The sequence below is a fragment of the Musca domestica genome, unplaced genomic scaffold (assembly GCF_030504385.1).
Source record: "Musca domestica strain aabys unplaced genomic scaffold, Musca_domestica.polishedcontigs.V.1.1 2, whole genome shotgun sequence".
NCBI classification, from domain to species: domain Eukaryota; kingdom Metazoa; phylum Arthropoda; class Insecta; order Diptera; family Muscidae; genus Musca; species Musca domestica.
In genome coordinates, this window is record NW_026712249.1 from 24,588,502 (window position 1) to 24,607,362 (window position 18,861).

The following is an 18,861-nucleotide window of genomic DNA, read 5'->3' on the forward strand; positions in this document are numbered from 1 at the left end:
AATATTATATGGTACACACATCTCTTTCACCCAGGGGTGACAGGATCAAGATATAATCACAGTAACCATCAACAACTGTCTAGAGACACCATCTACGTTCAGGATGGTGCAGCTTCAAAGTTACTCAAAATTTTGACCCTCTGTGGTGGAGGTACCAGAAGGAGTAGACTGATATACCAGACCTTGGGTTAATAAAAATATTGTGATGTGTGTAATTTGAAGAGAACTCGATGCTTATTTAGGATATTATGATCATTTTGATTATATAAAACTTTGACCCTCTGTGGGAAAGATAGCAGAAGAAATGGTCCGATATCTACCATCTCTATAACAGATCTTTTATTGATGAAAATATTCAGACGTGCTAAGTCTGAATGGAATCGTAAATTAATTTCGTGTTTTATGGGCTTCATGAATTTTCAAAACTTTGACCCTTTGTGGGGGAGGTAGCAGTAGAAGTGGACCGATATATTCCATCTTCCTACCAGACCTTGCGTAAATAAAAATATTGTTATGTGTGTAATTTGAAAATAAATGGGAGATATAATTATTAAAATGTTGACCCTATGTGGGGGTGGTACTTGATGGTGTAGACCGATATTGTCCATTTTTGCACATGACATAGAACTGATGCAAATATCTGTACTTACAAGGTTGGTGAAAAATTGGACTATCATTTCTCTTTCTCTGAAGTAAATTATTTTCTTTAAAAATGTAAACATTTTGTGGGGGAGGTACCAGAAGGAGTGGACCGATATTGCCATTTCCGAATTCGATCTAAGTTTGATAATAATATTACGATATACCAAGTTTGAATCAAATCGGATAATCCCTTCGAGAGTTATCGTGCACCAGACAGACAGACAGACAGACACACGGACGGACATCGCTAGATCAACTCCAAATGTCCTGAAACTGAGTTGGTCCAAAGAGACCTAGGGTCTAAAACCATTATTTCGATGAGGCACGTTTTGAACGTATAAAATTGTATGTATCCTCTGTAGCCATATGGCTGAGGGTATAAAAAAAGGGTATGTATCATTGATAACGATAATTTCTCAAAGCATCTCCAATCAAATTAATTGAACGCATACTTATTGAAATTTCATAATTTCTCCTTTGTTATATTGAATAATTTTCTCCCCCAACGTCCCTTCTGCTTGAAAATTCATATCGGTTCCAAAGAGTTTCAGGCTTAAAAAATTCAACTTTAATTATGAATATCTTAACTAAAAAGAAAACTTCTTTCATAACTTCGCTTCGCTTGAAAAACAGAATTTTAACCACTAAAAACAAAGAAACTGCAGCGAATGTGCAGCAGCATAGAAAAAAACCCTCAAATGCGGAAAGAGGAAACTTAATTTCAACAAAACTTTAACAGGGAAATTAATATAATTTTATTATCCCTTGTTCTTCTTCTTCTCCTTCTTGAAGAGATGCGGTGGCAAAACAACTCTTTTGTCTTGGCAAAAATGCTGCCGCTAAACTTCATTGTGTTGGCAGATGAAACGAGCTAATTTGTGTATGTGAGGAAAATTTTTAATTACCAAAATTTTTGAAATAAGAAACAACTACCACACGAAAGGGTATAGGGACTGTGGAAAATGTTTGCTTCGCCAAGAAAACTGAAACTTTCCAAAGTTCAGACTATTTTTCTCCACAAGAGAAAGAAATTAAAAAAAAAACTCTTAGCCAAGAGTTTTCCCTGCTTCTCGTTGGTCTTTTTTTCCTCCGTTTTGCTTTGACTGCAATGACACTGAAATCAATAAAAATGTATTGCGAAAAAAAAAACATTTTACAAAAAAGACCATACAAACGCCATAAATGTAGAGATAGCTCCCTTATCTCTGTTTGTTTTCGTTGCAGCTGAAAGAGAAAAACGCAGAAAAAGTAACTTGTTTGAGTTTCATGCTCAACTGCATTCGATGGCCATGAAGGTTACATTCTTACTTTGCTGATTTTTTTTATTAAATAGTTTTACCTTTCTTTTCTGTTTGCCTTTGATGGTCTTATGTGTGCGATGAAATATTTTTTGAAAAAGTATATCTTAAAGTTGGTTTTTCTGGCGATAATCACGCAGAAGAAAAAATATAATATTTTGTTGAAATGACCCAACAAAATTTATTATCGACAAAATCTGACATTGAATCAGCATTATGGGACGTTTTAGGTACTGACAACTAAAACGTTAAAATGTAACTAATTGTCATTGTGAGATACAAAATATCCTAAAATTTAATAAACTCGCCGAAATTATTTTAAAATCAAATGATTAATTCAATTGGGTCTCATTTACGGCCCTTAACGGGATGAAATTTTAAAAAATTAATATTTATACGTTTTGTATCTTTTAACCCAGTAGATGAAGTTATATAATTTGAAATTCTCGAAATTGTTGGTAATTATCATAAGAGCTACAACTGTACCACATTAAAAAAAAACCTCCAAGCGGTTTCTTTATATGAGTCCTTAGAAAATTACAGCTATATAGTCTCAGCAAGTCCTAATTAAAACCATAGCTTTTATACCCTGTCATTCCGTTTGTAACTCCTTCCAATAATCATTTCAGACCCAACGAAGTGTATATATATTCTTGGTCAACGTAAAATTCTAAGTCGATTTAGCGATATCCGCCTGTATATTGTAATAACGCTACCTTTCAAACAAATTGTGATAAAAGGATAAAATTTTGCACACATGTGTATTTTACCAGTAGGTACGTTAAGTTCGTAAATGGGCCATGTCGGTCTACGTTTTCTTATAGCCCCCATACAACGGCACCTCCCGACATTCGGTATTTTGATGATTTTAGCAACATTTACCGTAATTATTTTAAATTTCGTATTGAAAAATCTCAATGGATTCTTCAACCTATGACGGAAAATTGTCTTTGCAGGTCAACGTCTTCGTATACCCCACATATAACCGAAACTCCTTTTTTCGGTATTTTGATTATATTAACGACATTATTCAACGGAATTGTTTCAAGTGTGGTATTCAAAGTTCGTAATGGATACTACCGGTACCGGAATTGTTTTGAATTTGGTATTTGAATATTTTAACAAATACTACAACCTATGACAATAAATTAATACACGTCTTCAGTCCAAGCAGATTTTTACCATGAACCAATACACGCCACGCGAGCGCTCTGAAATAGTTGAAATTTACATTCAACAGAAGAAGTCAATTGTGAAAACTCGACGTGCTTTTAAAACATTAAAAAATGTGAGAAATGCGCCTTCTAAGAACACCATTAAGCGTTTATACGAAAAATTTTCGACTGGTAAGGCTCTTTCTAATCCGAAGAGGCCATATAAAAGTCGACCGAGGCGATCGGCCGAGAATATCGCTGCCGTACGAGCCAGTGTTGAGAGGTCCCCAAGAACATCCCAAAAACGCCGTTCTCAGCAGTTGGGCATGGCTCGGTCCACTTTACAACGGATTATTCGCATTGATTTGCATTTGTTCCCGTACAAATCTCAATTGACGCAAAGAATGTTGCCTGCGGACAAGCCTCGTCGATTGGAATGGGCCCAAAGGTCCGTCGAATATGGGCAACCCTGTATACAATTATCATAAGAGCTACAACAAAACCACATTAAAAAAAATTCCAAGCGGTTTATTTTTGTGAGCTCTAAAAAATTATGATTTTTTCCAAAAACAAGGTAGACATATCGGTCGGTTTGAGAGCAAATTCTTATTAACTCCAAATCTTTTTTAATACACTCCGCCATACTATAGTGAGTATATTATATTTGTCATTTCGTTTGTAACTTCTCGAAATACTCATTTCAGACACAACGGAATACAAGGTGAGATATAAAACTGCAACAAAATCAAACGCCATAGTTTTTACATTTTTTTTTTTAATTTTATTAAATGAAAGCAAAAATAGCAGAAATAGCATCAAATTTTAGAATAAGTTTAGATTTGTTCGAATTGGTCGCCTTTGCCACGAATTATGGTATTGAAATGCCCAATAAAACCGTCACACGCTGCCAGAATTTTTCTCAGCCGTATTTTGGCCTCGGCGATGCGCTTGTTTGAGGTGATCGACACTTTGGTATTTTTTAATGCCAACCTTGCATTCCAAAATACTCCATTGTCATCCGGATTGGTATCCGGAGATTTTGGTGGCCATTGTGCGCTGGAAATGAAGAGAGGAGCCCAACTTTGTAACCATTCTTGGGTGGAGCGTGCTGAGTGCGATGGTGCTGAGTTCTTGTGGCCAACAGAAGGTGCACATTTTCAGCAGACCTCATTGGCAAGTAAACACGATCATTTTGGTTGTTTACAAACATCAGGATACCGAATGTTTTCTCGTCGGAGAAGACCAAATTCAGCAGTTCACCACTTTCGGCCAAGAAAAGCAACTCTTTAGCTCATTTGAGTTCCCTTTCTTTCTGTTGCGGTGTAATTTCTTGCACTATTTGGAATTTCAATGGATTTACCCCGAGCTCATTTTTTAATATTTGCCGAATGGAATATTGCAATATGTTCAGCTCACGAGCCATTTTTCGGTCACTGCGACGCGGGTTACGATCAAGTCGCTTTTTTAATTTTCGAACAATTTCCTTGACGTCGGACTACGCTACAAATATCACGGTAACGAGCGATGATACGAGACACAAAAGATTTATTCACATTTAACTGTTGGAGTGCTATAACGAAATCACACTATCACGCTTGAATTCCATCACGAATAACCTATTTTCTGGAAATTTCTCACCAAAATGTTTTTGTACGCTTGTAAACAATATAATGAGCTGTCACTGGAAAAATGTTAACAGCTGTCGGACGAGTGGCTTAGAAATGACAGCAGTCTGAAGTTGGTTGCAGTTTTTTCATCTCATCCTGTATTACCAAATGACTTTGAAAATTTCTATGTTTCGATGCAGATAAGTTTTTGATAAATTTATTGTTTAATACGGTCAAATCGTGCTTCATCTAAAAAGCAGTTTTAGACTCTAAGTCTCTTTGAAACCGTGCAAAACATTTGGAGTGCCTCTAGGGGTGTCCGTCGGTTCTTCCGCTTGTCTGACTGGACCCTAGAAAGGAGTTTCCCATTTCGTCCAAATTTAGTACATCGCAATATTATTATCAAATTAAAATTGAGTTCGGAGGTGGGTAGTATCGGCCCACTCTATAAGGGACCTTCCCCTCAATGGTTTAAAATTTTGAATTTAAAAATCGAAATAAGAGTCCGATTGTCTTTATATTCGCGCATTTAAATATTTTTACCAACATAAGATCTAATATGAAGAACGGATAGAACGGATAACTCTTTTTTATACTTCTCCTACAGTCGCTGAAAATTGGCATAATAAAGCAACTGTGATAAACTGCGAAATAAATATCCGGTTGTCTTCAATTTTCCTACATTTCGATATTTTTACTAATACACCTCCATGACAAAGGGGACAACATTTCTATTTATCATACCTTGCGATTTTTTCAAACCTGGTATATAAATATATTTCTCAACCCGATTACTGATGTGATTTTGGGTCGAGAGACCCACTGCTCCCAATACCTTTTCCACAAAACGTAAATATTTTAATTCACAATTATCCGCATAAAATTGTTTCAACTTTAAATTCGGCACATCCCAATATTCTTATCAGTATTGGGTGAAATAGAATACTTAGGTGCAGTATATCTAATACCTCACTCATATTTCCAATTTTTTCGAATAATTTTGATATTGTAATATTTATAGCAGGTCATGTTCAGATGCGAAAATAGACGATATCGGCCCACTCCATTAAGTACCTCCCACGCAAAGGGTAAATATTTTGATTATTTATATCTTTTGCAATAATGTGAAATAATAGTCCGATTGTCTTCAAATGTACATCTAGATTTGCACATCTCAATATTGCTACTAACAGCAGATCTGGTGAAAAAAAATGGTAGATATCTATTCATTCTCTCTAGTGCCTTTCCAAAAGGGGTAAATTTTTTTAACTCATAACTGCGAAACAAGTCGGGGATAAAAGTATATCTCATCAAGAGATCTGGTGTGAATTCGGAATATATCGATCCACTACCCCCCCAATTGATTTTTTTTTAATAATTTAATCATCTGCATAAAATTGTAAACAAATGTTCAACTTTCTTTAAATTCTGCACATCCCAATTTTTTTCAGTATTAGATGATATGATATACTGCGGTCCACTATATCTGGAACATCAAGCATATTTCAATAATTTTCCAAAATTGATCATATAGCTCATATGAAGTGAAGGACGTGGTGGACTATATCCACCTGTATGGCGCATTGTAATATTTATATCGGATTTAGGTAAAATACCAAATTATATTTTTTTTTTTTGAAGCTTTAAACTTTGAGCTAGAATATCTATCTAGTTTTTAGGTCTTATTAATTTAATATAAATTTTGTGTTTATTTATTTTCAAACTATTTGAAATATCTTCGGAACGGAAATGCTCCGACTACAGCCCATTTTTTTCACGACTCTGGCTTCACCAAAATTTCTCCTCTCCAACTTTTTAAAGCAACAATGATTGAAATTGGGAATCTCGAAACTATAATTTATATCAAAAAATTGATAACATTGTGTACTTTCAAACGCGGACTTCAAAAATTTCCCATCCTGTACACACAACAAACTATTATTTTCAGATTCAATTACCTCTTCATTAAAAAAAAATAATTAAAACTCACACAATATATTATTTCCCACGACTACATATGTCCCTAATGAAATTTTCTGCTGGGTATTCTGCCATGGAAATTGAACGACATACAAACAGTAATATTTTATGTTTATGTGGTTGCTATGTGTGTAATATTGTACGCGTATGTATCTGTAAGTGTATGTGTGTAGTTTAAACAATTCAAAATTTGCTAGTTTTTTTCACGCTTTATCTTCTTTAACGCCAATTTTTGCCTCTAACTCGCCCATATGCGTTCATGACTTTGTGGTGGAATTGTAGTGGCAATCGCTAAACATCCATGTGAGCATGGCTTAACAACCTTTGGCTTCGCATTCTTCTTCTATGCTAAGGTTGGCGGTTTTCACTTGGCGGAATCATAAATTTTGCGTTTAGTAATTTTTGTCGGTTAAAAATCCGTATAGGAGAAAAAGTGGCGGAGAGCATCTTGAGTTTAGGAATATTTTTTGGTGTGGAGGGTATGGCAGAATATTAATGATAGCTACACGGAACAGTGATCCATCAATATAAGTTTTTATAGGGTTTTTTTTTTTTTTTTTTTTTTAAATCGGTTAAAAGTAAAACAGAGATTTTGAAGGTGTTTTACGTTTGGAAGACCTCTTGAATGTCTTCTACGTTTTGAACGCTTTTGAAGTTTCTCTATCTATATAAGGCCCTGTTGAGAACTCCTATCTTAGAAAACCTATTGAGGGTCTTCTACCTGCAGAAGAACTGTTAAAAGCCTTCTGTATGAAAAAGAGAATTTGAATGTCTTCTAACGGAAAAAAAAACGTTGAAGGTCTTCTATCTGCAGAAGATCTTTTGTAAAACCTTCTAAATACAACATGCCTTTACTCCATTTGCCGAAGATCTCTTGGAAGTATACTATATTGAGATTTTCTGTCTACAGAGGACATGTTGAATGCCTTTTGTACATAAAAAAGTATTCCAGCATTGGAAGACCTTTCAGGTATTCTATTCTTGGAATTGAACTTAATTTTTCATACCCTCCACCATAGTATGGAGGGTATATCAAGTTTGTAATTTCGTATCAAACACCTCGAAATATACATTTTAGACCCCACAAAGTATAAATATTCTTGATCAGTATAAAATTTTATGTCGATTTAAGATGTGCAGGTTGATAAAATTTTACTCAAATGTGTGTTTTGTCTGCAAGACTTATGGTATTGAAAATGGCCTATATAGGTCCACGTATAGCCCCCATATAATGGTATCTCCGTATATTCGGTATTTTGATGATTTAGGGTACAATATTCAACGGGATTCTTTTCAATTTCGTATTTTAAGTTCCTAATTGGCACTACAGCCAGTGATATAAAATTGTCTAGCCACCATATTCGGTATTTTGATGATTTTAGCAACATTATTTTCAGGAAACGTTTAAAATTTCGTATTTGAATCTTGAATTGCTTATGCAGGTCCACGTCTTCGTATAGACCACTATAAAACGACACCTTTGGCATGAATTGTTGCCTTCAAACGGCTAATGAAACCGTCACATGTTGCCCGAATTTTGCTCTGCGGCATTTTGGCCCATTCCCGGGGAAGCGCTTGCTTGAGGCGATCGACACTTTGGTATTTTAGTGCCAACCTTGCTTTCCAAAATACTCCAGACACAATAGTCTAACGAATTGGTATCCGTAATTTTTTGTGGCCATTATGCGCTGGAAATGAAGCGAGGAACATCATTTTGTAACCATTCTTGGGTGGCGCGTGCTGAATGCGATGGTGCTGAGTCCTGTTGGAATGCCCAAGGTCTGCGGCCAAAATGTATGCGTGCCCAAGGCTTTAATACACCCTCCATATTTTCGCGATAATATTCGGCATTTATTCTGATGCCACGGTTGATTAATACGAGCGGAGAGTGATCAGAGGCTTAGAAATGACAGCATACAATTCGTTCATAATTAATCATCGATTTCAAGTTTATTGTGCATCAAATGGTTTATATAAGCCCGAATTAAATAGATTTTAGCACATTCGACCGAATTCAACCTACAAGAATGTGTATCAAATTTTGGTGAAAATCGGTCAAGATATAGGTATGGGTCCCATATATATGTTTCATCCTATTTTGTAGTTACGTCCCTCACATCCGTAAAATACTCTCCACAGCGAATATATTTCAGATACAGCATATAAATACCTCTGCTAAATTTAATAGAGATCGGTTCAGATTTGGATAGATGTCCCATATATCTCTTCGTCCGATTTCACATTTATTGTGCCGAAAAATGTGTAGTATCAGCTCAAATAAGAATGATATTGATGAATTTCGGTTCAGTCCGTCAAATTTAGTAAATTTATTTAAATTTAGTCTTTCGGCTTCAAATTGTATCTGCTTTAAAGTCATAATACTCATTCAAAATCGATCATAAATTCTCCATAAATACGTTTATTGGTTATAGGTAGCTTCAATAAATATTCAAATTGGAAGCAGCTATGAGTAGCTCTAATAAATAACCGACTTTGGATTGCTTTTTATACCCTACAACACTATGTGTTGTGTTCCCACATAGGAAAGTATATATGGATCTTCCTAGCTCGTCGAGCTGAGTCGATCTAGCTATGTATGTCCGTCCGTCCGTCTGTCCGTCTGTCCATGTTAATTTGTAATCACTCTACAGGTCGCAATTATTGTCCGATCTTCAAATGAAATTTAGAATGTAGGTGGGGCTTGGACCAGAATAGAACCCTATTGCTTTTGGAGATGATCGCCAAATGTTTAGGGGTTGAAATGGATAAAAAATACTGAAAAATTTTGGAATTTCGCATGTAGCTAGAGTTTAGGGCGGGGAAGAAGCCTACTAATTTGGGTGGTCATCGGATAATATTTAGCGGGTAAAATAGACCATATCTTTTGTGATGAAAAAAATCAAAATTTTTCATTAAACCGCGAATATTTTAAATCCCAGCGAAATCACAAAGCCATCACAAGGTTACTTCTGACCTTTACATTGATGTTATTATCCAACAAATCGGATATATAGCAAAATATGTGCGATATATATATGAGATATGCTTGAAAGATCTCTTATATGTCGAGAACGGCTGAACTGATTTCGACAGTTCTCATTAATTCAGAATGGCCTCTTGGCAGGAAAGAAAAAATGTCTAAAAAAAATCGCATAAAAATATCTCTCTAATGATGAAAATATGGATTTTGTACCATTTTCTCATATTTTTTCAATTTTGTCATATTTTTGGCATATTTTTTCATTTTGAATTAAACATTTGGTAATATTTCTGCAGCTAACAAAACTAAGTGGTTAGGATATCAGGATATCATATACAGATCTCATTTATGGCCCGATCCTTACGAAATTTTGCTCGGGGATAAGATGAGGGTCAGAATAGAAGCCTACTCTTTTTGGAGATGATCGCCATATATTTAGGGGTTGAAATGGACCAAAAAACTGCAAAATTGTCGGCAGGTCGTAATTATTTCCCGATCCTCACGCACATTTGAATGGGGGTTAACGCACATTGCAAAAGCCAAGCAGTTTCGGATGGCCATCCAAAAATATTCAATGTGTGAAATAGTTTGCCAACTTTTGTAGACTAAATACGAAAATGTCCATTCCAGCGACTTTTTGGGGAATTCACAAATGCAGGAAAGACGCACTTCTGACTATTTCGTTAACGCTGATTTCGTTGAAGAATATAGTCAAATGTCTGTTTCTCATATAGATGCGTTTCAGTCAAAAACCAATAATAAATGTTAATCCTACGCCACTTCTGAGAGATTATAGGTCTTTGGGAAATATTGGTTCCAGATCTAGGAAGACCGTTTACATGCAACATCTACCAATAAATTGGAAATGAGCAAATTAGTTTAAGTTGCTATTATTCGAAAATTAGAGAACGAAACCTGATGGTTTTCTTTTATTATTTGTCACAATAACTTGTGGAATTCTTTCGAGTATCTCGCCTATATAAACTGTATGGTTTATTACAGTGTTGTGGGGTATTCAACGGTCGGCCCCGCTCGACTGTAGCCTTTGCTTACTTGTTTTTTTTTTTTTTTTTTTTTTTTTGAATAATTGGAATTTGAAATTGTAACCTTTGGTGTGGGAGGTTTTCATTTTCACACCAGGGCTTTTGTTAGTATAAATATTGGGATATGTAAAACAGGAATAGAAACAGATGTTTACTTCGCATTTTATGAGAGGATATATTTATTCAAAATTTTGACCCGTTATGGGGGAAGTACAAAATGAGTGGTCCGACATAATCCATCTTCACACCTAATGTTGTGTTCAAAAAAATATTGAAATGGGCTAAGTTTGAAAACAATCGGATGCTCATTTCGCTTTCTATGAGCTTTAGGGTTATTAAAAATGTTGACTCCTTTGTGGGGGAGGTGCCAGAAGGAGTGGTCCGACAAATTTCATCTTCAAACCAGATCTTGTGTTACCGAAAATTTTAGAATGTGTGAAATTTAAAGAGAATTGGATGATTATTTCGAATTTTATAAGAGTTTTAATTATTCGAAATTTTGACCTTTTGTGGGGGAGGCACTTGATGAAGTGGACCGATATTGTCAATTTTCGCACCTGACAAAGCACTTATACAAGTATTGGGATTTGCAAAGTTGACATCAAATTGGATGACCCTTTCTTGATTTATACGGTAAATAACATTCTGTGAAAATGTCATCCATTTGTGGGGGAGGCACCAAAAGAAGTGTACCGACATATTCCACCTTCACTCCAGATTTTGTGTTGAAAGCAAAATTGCGATGTACAAACCTGTAGACAATCGGACTATCATATCACGTTTTGTAGGAATAATAATTATTATTTCAAATTTTGAGCCTTTGTGGACCGGTACTTGATGGAGTGAACCGATATTATCAATTTTCGCACCTGACCTAGCACTGATAAAAATATTGGGATTTGCAAAGTTTGCTGCAAACTCTTTCTATGAAGTAAATTATTTTCTCATAAAATTTTGACCTTTCGTGGGGAAGGTAACAGAAGGAGTGAATTGTCCATCTTCGAACTCGATCTAAATTTTACAATAGTATGACGATGTACAAAGTTTAAACCAAATCGGATACTCCCGTCGAGAGTTATCGTACGCACCAGTCCGATAGATGGACGAACGTACATACCTAGATCGACTCCAAATGTCCTGAAACGGATTTGGTCGAAAGGGAGCTAGGGTTTTAAACCGTTATTTCGATGAGGCACGTTTTGGCCGTATCAAATGATATACAAAGTGGGATGAAAAAACTGCCACCAAATTCAGACTGCTGTCATTTCCAAGCCACTCGTCCGACACCTGTTAAAAAATTTCCAGTGACTGCTCATTATATTGTTTACAAGCGTACAAAAGCATTTTGGTGAGAATTGTCCAGAAAAAAAGTTATTCGTGATGGAATTCAAACATGATAGTGAGATTTCTTTATATTTGGCTGGAAAACCACAAGTGGTTATCGTTAGAGCACTCCAGCATTTAAATGTGAATAAATCTTTTGTGTCTCGTACCATCGCTCGTTATCGTGATACTGGTAGCGTATCCCGACGTCAAGGAAGTGGCCGGAAGAAAACACCAACATCAGCAGAAATGACGGTTTCATTGGTCGTTTTAAGGTCATAATCCATGCCAAAGGTGACCAATTCGAACAAATCTAAATTTATTCTAAAATTTGACATTTTCTGCTTTCATTCAATAAAATTTAAAAAATGTAAAAATTATGGCGTTTGACTTTGTTGCAGTTTTTTAACCCTGTATACCCTCTGTAGCCATATGGCTGAGGGTATAAACATCTGCTTGAATAATTTCTTCCCACCAATTGCATTTTGAAGGCCTTCTTTCTAAGGAATTTTCCTGCTTATAGAAGATCTTCAAACGACTATATAAGTCTTCTATACCATTTCAATCGCTATTTTTCCACAGCTAATATCCCATCTGGCGCCCAACCTTTCACTCAACGCAACATACCATTTCTTAGAATAACGCAACGTTTATGGCGGGACCAGTCGTGAAAAATTAAAAATGGCATAACAAAAGAAAGTTTGGCGTTTTTTTTTCTCTCGTTTGGCTTGGTAATTTTGGAAAATTAAATTCCTTTTCCACTTTCAAAGATTTATATGCCATTCTCAAACCATACAAGGCACAAATACACACATACACACGCATATCCTTGCTTTACACACTTTCGCTCCTACAATGTGTTAACATTGTTAGGTCACATTGTATGCACTCTCTTTCGCTTGTCTCTATATGTGTTTATGTGTATTTGTGTGACCTTATGTCATTGTGTGTGTGTACAGGGATGTGCGTGTGAACTTAATTTCTCTTTTTAATTTCGCTGTTACGCAGCGCTGCGTCGATTCTTTTTTTTTTCAACTGCCTGGTTTTTATTTTCGCCTGGCTTCCACAGATGTTTGGTCATACATATGTATGTGTGTGTGTTAGTTACAACAACACTGCTGCCCGAATGAGGTTTCTCAAACTTGAATAACTTCAGTTTCGTTTGCGGTCATATTTAATTTTTTTATTACGAATATTTTGCACTTTAGTATCAGTTTTAATGCTTCTTGTGGCGCTCAGTTGCCACTGTGTTGCTGTTGTTGTAAATGTTGTGGTAAAGAACGAAAATTATTTAATTTTTTTTTGAACACTTTAAATGTTGTTGTAATTTCACCGCATAATTGACGTTGAATGTATTTAAATATGAATATGAAACAACATGAGATTGTTGTTGTGATATATTATATAAGATTTCCTTTCAGCTTAATGACCAGTTTTTGAATTCAAAAGAACCAATATCTACATAAATTCACAAAATATAGAAAAAAATTAGAATTTATCTATTGACAGATATTTGGGAATATTAAACAATATTTTGCAATCATTGGAACCTTTCATATCTCGCGAACAAAAATAATAAATGGCGAAATACAGTTTTTTAGTAAAAATCTAATAATATGGACCATAAAAATAATTTGGTCGGTAGAAGTGTTTTTTGTACATTTTTTGCCGTTTTCTAGTTTTGAAAACGTTGAATCTGGAATTTCGGGGTTTTAATAATTGCTCTTTTAATATGAGGACGAAACAAGTTATTGGTCAAAATTAATTATAAGATTGTAGAACACATTATTTTACTCCAGTTGAAGCATACACCAAGATTCCCAGTAATAGGGGACCGAAAATGTGGTCCGTACATTTTTTGACTAACCGATTTTTCAGGAGTAAAATTTACGAAGATGTCATTATTTTCTTTGTATCCCGCGTGATTTTAGTTGTTTTATGCCCCATACAATGGAGGGTATATTATACTGTTATCTCATTGCAAAAAAATCGAATGAATTTTTATAAACTGTCCTCCATTTATTACCAGGATGCTCTTGTATAATCTAGATTTGTTGGGATGTTTTCAGGTGAAACCAAGCTTACGTTTTCTTGCCACTTATAAATAAAAATATTTTTTTTTCAGAATTTTCAGGATTTTCCTTGAAATGTTTGATACAAAATTCACGATTTTTTAAGATAGAATTCTTTGCAAAATAATTCTTAAATTCGTCTTTATTTTGGGTCCTCTATTACATCAAATCCACGATACTTAGGCTGGATAAAAATAATTTCTTAAAAATCAAATATTTTGGAACCAGATTTACCTAAAAATTCCTAAAATTTTTGCTAGGAAATTTTGAAAGAATCTGAAAAGAGTCCATGAGATCTTTCAATGAATTTTTCAAAACATTCACAGTTGTGACCGAGAAATCTTAAAAATGTTCTTCAAGAAGCCTTTAAAAAAGGTCCATGATTTTTGTATATAAATATATTTAAAATTCCATTAAATTTTATCCCCGAAGACCATTTTAAAAAGATTTTTAAACATTTCTAATGTAAGCCATGTTAAAACAAATTAAAAAAAGTAAGTTCGGCCGGGCCGAACTTTGAATACCCTCCACCATTTGCAACGAATTTGGAAATTTTCAAAAGATAAAATCCTTAAAAAATTCTGTTAAAATTGAAAATACCGAATATAGCCGTCATGTTGGGGTCTATACGATGTGGACCTACATAGACATTGTTTGTCATAAGCCATTACCATACTCACATTCGAAACTTGAAATAAACGGTGAATAATGTAGCTAAAATCATCAAAATATCGTATATAGGGAGGTACCGTTATATCGGAGCTGTGCGAAGACCCGGACCAGCATAGACAATTTTCTGTCATATGCTGTAGCATCCAATACGAACTTCAAATGCGATATCTCAAACAATTTCGGTGGGTATTGTACCTTAACTCGTCAAAATACCGAATATAGAGAGGTACTGATATATGGGGCCTAAATAGGTAATTTGAAATAATTCCGGTAAATAATGTCGCTAAAATCATCAAAATACCGAATATAGGGAGGTACAGATATTTGGGCCTATACGAAGATCTGGACCTGCACAGACAATTTTCTATCATAGGCTGTAGTAGCCATTACGAATGTCAAATACCAAATTTGAAACATTTCCGGTGAATAATGTCGCTTGAATCACCAAAATACCGAATATCGGAAGGTACCATTATATTGGGGCTATAACGTAACGTATATCTATACATATTACGTTCCGCCACCGGCGCTAAAACCCATTACGAACTATAAATACTAATATTTACACAAATCCGTATAAAAATGTGGCTAAAATCATCAAAATACCGAATATTGGGAGGTACCGTTATATGGGGACTATACGAAGACGTGGACCTGCATAGACAATTTTCTGTCACAGACCGTAGTATACATTACGAACTCTAAATGCGTAATTTGAAATAACTCCGGTGAATAATGACGCTAAAATCATCAAAATACCGAAAATAGGGAGGTAAGGTATATGGCGGCTATACGAAGGCGTAAACCTTCACGGACAATTTTCATTGATAGGCTGTAGTATCCTTTGAGAACTTCAAAGACCAAAATTGAAACATTTCTGGTGAATAATGTCGCTTGAATCACCAAAATACCGAAAATAGGGAGGTACAATTATATGGGGGCTATACGAAAGCGTAAACCGGCATGGACAATTTTCATTTATAGGCTGAATATCCATTACGAACTTCAAATAACAAATTTGAAACATTTCCGGTGAATAATGTCGCTTGATTCACCAAAATACCGAATATATGAAATACCAAAACGTGGACCTACATAGCCCATTTTCAATACCAAAAGTCCTGCAGACATAATATACATTTAAGTAAAATTTTATCAACGTACTTCATTTCGTTCGGAAACTGGAGTGATTTCCACAGACGGATAGACGGACAGAAGGATAGACGGACGGACATTGCTAAATCGACATAGAATTTTATGCTGATCCATACTATGGAGAATGGTATAAAAAACAACAGTCTTCTATTCTGACTCTAAACCAGATACCATGTTTCGTGAGAATCGGGCCATAACTGCGAACTCTAGCGTGATTACACAAATAGCTACCTCGATTCAGCTCGACAAGATAGGAATATCGACATACAACATCGTGGGTCTGGACCAATATTTCAAGGTGTTACAGAATTTTTCACCAAATCAAACTTATAGTGTATACAATATTATGTGCTAATTATATATATGTCGGAAAATCGGCTGTTGCTCCCTAATGTATTTTCATTTTAGGTAAATATCATAATTTGTAGGGTTTAAATTCTTATGGAGTGGTCTATTATCGGTGCGCTGTACACTCTTTATTAATTTGGGACTGTAAATTTGATTTTTTTTTATATGAGAATATCCGAAGTCTCTAATTTTTTTCATGGCCTATATTGAGTTCACCATTTAGACTCAATAAATTATATCGCCTTTCTCCGCAGATTTGCATTTTTTCTACAAAGTAAATTACAAAAAAAGATACTTCGCAACTGATTCTTTCACTAGAGTCTCCGGACACTTAAAACTTACTTTTCATAACTGCCTTAAAATTCATAAGCCACTTTAATAAGTAAATTTAGCAACAAAGTGGCGATTTGTTCTTTTCGTTTTTTTTCCTTCTTCAGACAACCACTTAAATTCCATAGTCCAAGAATAACATTTCCGCCACGGACAAACTATCTTTTCCATCACTGTTTCTTGGACATTTCAGTCGGAAAACAATGCGAAAAAGCTTTTATGCGAATGAAATATAAACAAACAATAGAAGAATACCGACCAAAAAAAAAAAGGAAACCTACGAAGTAGTAGCAAACTAGTCCATCATTGAATGGAAAAATTTGTTTACCTCAAAAAGTAGAGCAAAGATGCTTCAGGCAAATTCACGAAACTTTAGTTGTAACTTTTGTCTGCGGAATTGCATATTTAAGTGAGAAGCGAAAAAGAAATGTTAAATTTTCTACCTAATCCTTCGAGACCTATCTGTCGAGTCGGGTGGAAGTTGACGATTAAATCTTAAAAAACCAGCCACATTGTTGCATTAACGTACAAATGCCATGGATTTTAGCGGTTGTCAGCCGCAAGACAACAATAACAACTTACTTATGCTTGAATTATAACAAAAGGACAGGACTAGCCGGATGAACAACTGCAGCATTTACGGAGTCAAAAACATCCAATTGTCGGGAATCAGTTACAAAAAGGAGGAAAATGAATGAAACGAATGAAAAAGAGATGCGATGAAATGAAGATGACCTGAAATGAAGCAATAAAATTGTGAACTAAGAGTATGGACAATAAAAAAAACCGACAGCGATTTAAATAGCTCGCACGAAAGCTATTTTTATAGAAACGGAAGCGGAAATGTTCAGGCAGACGAATTCACGAATTTAGTGAATGCATAGTTTTACTCTTTAAAGGCAGCACGACAAATAATAACTTGAGAAATGTTGATTGTCCCAATTCAGGATCGTGATATACTAAAATATAAGAAATCATATGGCCCGTTGCTGGGCGTTGCCGGCCCGTGGTTTCAGTCTTTAAGGCATATTTTTGGCACAATTTTTATACCCTCCACCATACTATGGAGGGTATATTAACTTTGTCATTCCGTTTGTAACTCCTCGAAATACTTATGTCAGACCCAACAAAGTATATATATTCTCGATCAGCGTAAAATTCGAAGTCGATTTAGCGATGTCCATCTGTCTGTTGTAATCACGCTATCTTTCGAACGAATAGAGATAGAAGGCTAAAATTTTGCACACGTGTTTATTTTTAAAGTACACAGGTTAAGTTCGTAGCGCAGGTGGCGGAACATAATATTTATAGGTCCACATTACGGTATAGCCCCCATTTTCCTTATTTTCGGTATTTTGGTGACTCAAGCGACATTATTCACCGCAATTGTTTCAACTTTGGTATTTGAAGTTCGAAATGGATACTACAGCCTATGACAGAAAATTATCTGTGCAGGTCCACGTCTTCGTATAGCCCCCTTATAACGGAACCTCCCGATATTCGGTATTTTGATGATTTTAACGACATTATTCACCGGATTTGTTTCAAATTACGTTTTTAGAATTCGTAATGGGATCTACAGTCTGTGACAGAAAATTTTCTATGCAGGTCCAGGTCTTCGTTTAGGCCCCACATAGCAGTACCTCCCTAAATTCAGGATTTTGACGATTTTAGGTACAATACTCACCGAAATTGTTTGAGATGTCGTATTTGAAGATCGTAATAGATGCTACAGCCTATGACAGAAAATTGTCTTTGCAGGTCCAGGTCTTCGTATAGTTCCGATATAACGATACCTCCCTATATACGGTATTTTGATGATTTTAGCTACATTATTCACCGTTTATTTCAAGTTTCGAATTTGAATATGGTAATGGCTTATGACAAACAATACCTATGTAGACCCCAATATAACGGCTATATTCGGTATTTTTAAGATTTTAACAGAATTTTTAGCGGATTTTATTTTTTTGAAAATTTCCAAATTCGTTCCAAATGGTGGAGGGTATTCAAAGTTCGGCCCGGCCTACCTTTCTGCTTTTTAACTTGTTATTATTAATAATGACTCCATTGAATAGAAATATATAGCCATGGCAAAAACGTCAATTAATGTTCACGTACCGGCCGATATAAACCTAATCCCAAAAAACCTAATCCTATTTTTAGCTGTCCGCCAAATGGTGTATCCATAGATTGATGGACATAGGAGGTACTGTTATATGGGAACTATATCAAAATATGTACCTATGTTGAAAAT